Source organism: Dasypus novemcinctus, chromosome 22, assembly GCF_030445035.2.
Source record: "Dasypus novemcinctus isolate mDasNov1 chromosome 22, mDasNov1.1.hap2, whole genome shotgun sequence".
NCBI classification, from domain to species: domain Eukaryota; kingdom Metazoa; phylum Chordata; class Mammalia; order Cingulata; family Dasypodidae; genus Dasypus; species Dasypus novemcinctus.
In genome coordinates, this window is record NC_080694.1 from 33966959 (window position 1) to 33972958 (window position 6000).

The window sequence follows — 6000 nt, forward strand, 5'->3', positions numbered from 1 at the left end:
CATCCTTAGGGCATGCAGGGTTGATTCCCCACCCCCTTGGTGGGGATAAAACAGACTCTCACATGGAAGTAAATGCATGAAGAAGGAGAACCCAGAGAAGAAAAACACAGAGGAAGACAGGCGGCTCATTAGACAGGATCCTACCACCTGGGAAGGGAGAAGAGCCTGATAGTTTATTGCTGACCTTGTGAAGAGACCATAGCAACTGAGCCCAGAAAAAAAAATGAGCCCTGGGGAGAGACAAGTCTTATGCCAGCCTACAGTTAATATTGGAAGAAGCTGGGACCACAGAGCCTTAAGAGGAAGAGGAAGCCGAACCCTCACAGATACCAGCAGCCATCTTGCTCCAACACGTGGCAACAGACTTTGGTGAGGAAAGTAACTTACGCTTTATGGCCTTGTGACTGTAAGCTTTTCCCTCAGATAAGCACCCTTTATGAAAGTAACAGATTTCTGGTACTTTGCATCAGCACCCCTTTGGCTGACTAATACAGCAGGTTAAGACATAAAGCACATATACTGGCATATAGGAAATAGTCAAGATGTTACAAGCTTGATAGAATACTCTGGTGATAGTCATTAAATTGATATATTTTTTTCTATTTCTTAACAAGTTACTGGCTTGAAACGTCTCTAAATAAAAACCTTATGTGTCACACAGATAACCAATGCTAATGAAACTTCAAGAAAACAATCCTATTCTCCTAGGTTGCAGCTAATTTGCCACAGTTAATGGAATTGTCAGTATAGAACTCATTTGGTCATCCAAGTGACTGCCATGCTCATTTTCTTAAGGTGTCAAGTGTTTGGTTCTCTGTTGCTGCATAAAAGCCACCCTAAAATGTAATAGCTTGAAACAAAAACAATTTATGTTTTCACTGTTCCATGAGTGATAGAGGTTCCTCTGCCTCACGTGGTAACAGCTGGAATGCAGGGATGGCTGGAAGGTCCAAATGGCTCATTCACATGGGGCTGCTGTGACAACCATAGGTTGGGGATCCTCCCAGTACAGCCCCTGGGTGTCAAGATGGAACAAGCCAAGCTGAAGGAGAAAGCTCCCCTTCCCTTCCTGACCAGCCCCGGGAGCCACACAGCCTCACTTCTGCCTTATTGCTTTGGTCTACGGGTTCTAAAGAGGCACATAGCCAGACCAGATGCAAAGGGAGGACAGAGATCCCTGCTCAACCCAAAGGGTGGCAAGGAGCCTGGGGCCATCTTCTATGAATAGAAGCAGATTGGTTCGTGTCGTAAGCTAGGATGACTCCACTTGAGAAGACATACAAAGATTGATTTGCTATTCTCAAGTCTAAACAGGTGAGATTTCCCAGGATGCTTTGGCAAAGGTCTAAGTAACATTTAAGGGCTCCTGATATAACCCAGTGTACTGAAGGAATCAGTGAGATCAATCAACATAATCAATGTGGTCAACTGATCCGTGTGTTCAGAAAATTCTGTTGCTAGAAAACTACAGGGAAAGGGCATTGTTTCCAAATAATTAACAGGAAAGGTGGTTTAAATGAATGAAATTCTAAATTAAAATGCCAGACTGTACTTTCAAGGAAAGGCAGTCATCAGATGTGGGCTGACTATATTTGCTACTAAGTCCTGAAATATAAGGCAAATGTCCCTTCCATAAAATCCACTGAGAAGGGAGCATGAGGCTCTGCCTGGAACCTTTCAGGACTGATGAGCCGAGCTCTTCCCAACCATAGCAGGGACCCAGGGGTTACAGTTAAGCCATGTGGCTCGCCGATGGCTTTCTGGATCCTACTGCCCAACTGGAGGCTCAGCTGGGAAGCCTGCCCATCGCCCTCCCCACCCCGCCCTCAGCCTCGGGGAGTCTCTTCTAGTCTGGGGGTGGCGGGGTGGGGAGATATGCTCATCCTACACTACTGCTCCCGGCCAGCACTCTTGTCCGTACCCCTTACCCTTTTTTTTTCTCTAATGACTTAACGTTTTTGGAACACAAAAGTCAGAGATATTCTTAGGCTATTTTTCTTTCTGTCCTGGCATTGCCTCCTCTAAGGCAATGAAGAGGCCCAGCTGGATATCTGCCAGCTGGAGGGCAAGGGGAAACCACGAGTGCCAGAAGGGCATAGGGGGAACCTGTACAGATGAGTATGTCAAAAATGTCACACCTCCATGTGAAATTGTGAAGGGCCCTCCCACAAAGGAGGCCAGAGTGAGTCAGGTCTTTGCATTACTGCTAGAGGAGGACCCCGTATTTCCAGACTCTGGGGCTATTCTATTAGGAAGATTTGACTAAGTGGACAGACCCTAAAGGATGGACATGTTTCTGTTCCTTTCAAAAACTTCATACCAACCTAGCAGAATGGTAATGACTTGGGGGTGATATTTTAGAGGCACTCGGAACAACTAGTGAAAATGTGTTCAAGAAAAGGAAGAGAAACAAGGATGAACAGGGACTGAGAAAAAAAAAACATCAGTGACTAAAAGAAGAATGGAGTCAAAGGGTTAAGATAGAACCAGAATGTGCTGATCAAAACGGGGCTCATTCCAGAACTGACAAATGAGCTGAGGGACTCATAATAATAATAATAATAAAACAAAATAATAGGCAAACAGTATGGGTAGTAGTTGGAGGAATTCTGCTTGATTCTGGAAGAGTTTGACATGAGTTAGACAGTTTGAACTAAGGTCCTGTCCAAAGAGAACTCCCTTTTATCCAAGGCTAAAGGAGCCAGAAGTAAGCAGAGACCCATGACAGGGCTGGGACTTCAGGGGACGGGGCTAAGGAAGGGTTATCTGGAAGGTGAGGGACAGTGGTGTGGGCTCAACGGGCATGGGAGTGGGAGTGCCTGTACTGGTTGATGGACAACATAACCCAGAGCAACTCAGGGGAACTCCAGTTACTCACAAAAATACTAGAATATGCTTTTGCAAGTGGCTCCTGTCTTTATACCAATGAATTCACTCGTAAAGAGGAGAAAAGAGGCAGGGCCATAAATCCTATCCCGAGCCCTGTTTTTTGGAAATGAAACCTTTCCTTATCCTTTATCTGGCTTGTCTTAATTTCCCAGCTGCTATGACAAATACCACACAAGGGGTTGCTTAAACAACGGGAACTTATTGACTCACAGTTTTGAAGCTAGGTAGCTTTTTGAAGGCTGGTAGCCTTCCGGGGCTGGCTTGCACCGTCCTGAGGGTTCTTGGCTTGTTTCCCTCCCTGCGTTGCATCACATGGCTATATCCTCTCCTTTCTTTTCCTGGGTCTATTGACTTCTGGTGCTTTCTTTCTCCAGGACAGAATTTCTTTTGCTTCTAAAGGACTCCAGTAACCCGAATTAAAGCCCTCCCTCTTCCAGTTGGGCCACACCTTAAGTAAAATAACATCTTTAAGAGATCCTATTTACAAAAGGTTCAGATACCCTGGCGATGCAGATCAAGACCGAGCACATGTCTACATCGGGCTGCATCATTCAACCCACCACATAGATGTTGCAGCCCTCTTTATCCAAAACAAACTACTCAAGAATCAAACAGGACGAGCCCCTTTTATGGTATCTGAAATTTATTTAATAAGTTAAAAGTTTGTACTTAGTGCATTAACTATCTGGAAAAGGTTTTAAATTGTTCAGTCTTTTATTACTGTAAGGAGGCAGAATAGTCTGACATATTGCGTTACTAACATAGCCTTTTCCTTGACGAGATCAAAAATAAACCTGAATTAAGACCCCCAGACCAGATCGCCAGTTTGGTCACCTACATGCTTTTCTTTGTTTTTGTACTATTTCTATTAAAAAGACATGCACCTCTGACCTATGTCTCAGGGTAATAATCGCAAATGCCATTAAGGTTGTATTAAGAATATGAAGGTATTAGTGACAAGTTACTTCTGTAACTAGCTAGTAAGGGGTTTGTCTCTAGAACACAGTTACTCAAGTTCAGAAAATCATTTCCATCTGAGGATGGTTTGGAGGCCTAGGAGGATAGAAATGGAGAAGCTCAGCTGGTAGATTGATCTCAGAAAAAAAAAATGATGACCACAATTATCACTTATGCTGGTGGTCTTGGCCTGGGTTCAAACTGACCAGGAGCAGAGAAAAGATCCATCTCCCTTACCTTGACCTTGGAGACATGGTTAGCAAAGTGTGGGTGGTAGATTATCCATGTGGGTGGAGCAAGCAGAGAACTAGAAGACCCAAAAGCCATTCACTCAAAAGCATGATCCATTTAAAAGGCCACGATAGGCAGAATTCAAAGATGTCCCCAAGAGTTCTGTGCCCTGATGTGCACAAACTTTCTCCCCAGTTATCCAATTAAGCACGAATCTAGGATTGCCATGACAGAGTTTTGCAGGTGTAATTAAGTTCTCGAATCCATTGACTGTAAGATTGGGAGATTATCGGGGTGGATCTGACCGAATCTTACAAGTCTTTAAATCTTGGTGTAGAGATGGAGGAAGTCAGAGAGTCAAAGTGTGAGCAGGATTCCATGAACTGATGTGAAGATGGAGGGGTCCATGTGGCAAGGAATGTGAGTGTCCTCTAGGTGCTGAGAACAGCCCCTGGCTGACAACTAGCAAGGAAATGGGGTCACAGTCCTACAACCACAAGAAACTGAATTCTGCCAACCCTAAGAGTAAACTTGGAAGCAGATTTTTTCCCGAGAACCTCCAGACAGGAACTTAGCCCAGCTGACACCTTAATTGCACCAGTCACACCATGCCAGACTTCTGCTCTACAGAAAGAGATAATAAATTCATGTGGCTTTAAACCACTAAGTTTGTTATTTGGTACTGGAAAACGAATGCAGCCACCTTTATATCTTTCTATATTTTTCTTTCTCCATCTATCTTGCTTATTCTCATTCTCTAATGCAAGTAGCACGAGAGAATAATTTTATCTGTCTAGGTCTAAGGTGACAGTAATGTTTCTAGCACAATCTTCTGGTATTGAAGGTTTTGTGTCTCAAGAAAAACAAAGCAAAACAGCTCGTTGGCTGTATAAAGTGAAGACGGGTCATTCCCAGGGATTTAGATAGCTCTCCACCTTCATTTCCAAGCCACCTCAGCTTCTCAGATCCTGCAAAGCAGGGTGAGGCAAGTAAGTAAGGTACACCCCTTGGGTGCAGAATTTAAGGGGGTGCCAAAAAACTCAGTCATCGAGGTAAAGAACATTTTAATGCAATGTTTTCAAAAGATCAAAATCAATGCCAAAAAAAAACCCCAGGACTAACAAAATATCAAACTCTGATGCGGGGGGTTGAGGAAGCCCCTCTCCTCACTTTATCCCACTCCGCGTTCTGAAAGAGCAGCAGCTTCTGTCCTCTAATAAAATCAGGACATTTTCCTTTGGCCTCTCGCGGCTGATCTTTTTTGCTTATCTCCTGGTTTAAAGTGGATTTTCAAGTTGGCCCAGGCCGCTGGTGCTCGGGTCTGGAGCTGTGCAGACCCTGCCCGAGGGCTGGGTGCATTCCTTCCCTCTCCCGCCCCCTCCCCTGTGGACATTTCTGGGAAGTTCCTAGGTGGTGGGTGGTGTGGGTTACAGCTGAGAAATTAGTTCAGATCATGCAAATAAATAAGAGGAATGGAGAATCAGCATGGAGCTTATTTCCTCAGCTTCCAGCCTAGGCTCACGTCAGTGTTTCCAGGGCTTTTACTGGCGTGACTTCAAAATAACTTCTTTCTGAATTTCAGCAGGAAAAAAAAAATGCTTTCAGAAGGAGAGAATGACTTTGTGATTGGGAAAAAGGCAAAGTCCTGTCCCTTCCCAGGCTTGGTCTTCATTCTCACCCTCTGCCTCCCCGAGAGGTTGCAGCTGGGCTGTGTGGCCCCCCAGGAGCAGGTGGCAGACCTGGTCCTCGCCCTTGACCAGCAGCGACTCAGCCCGGAAAGCAGTGGCAGAGCCACGCGCCCTGGGTGGCGTGGGATTCAGGAGGCTGCGGCTTCCGGCGTGGGATTCAGGAGGCTGCGGCTTCCAGCGGGGCGTGACATCACAGGGAAAGAGAAGGAAGGTGGAATTCTGGAGCCTGGTCCGG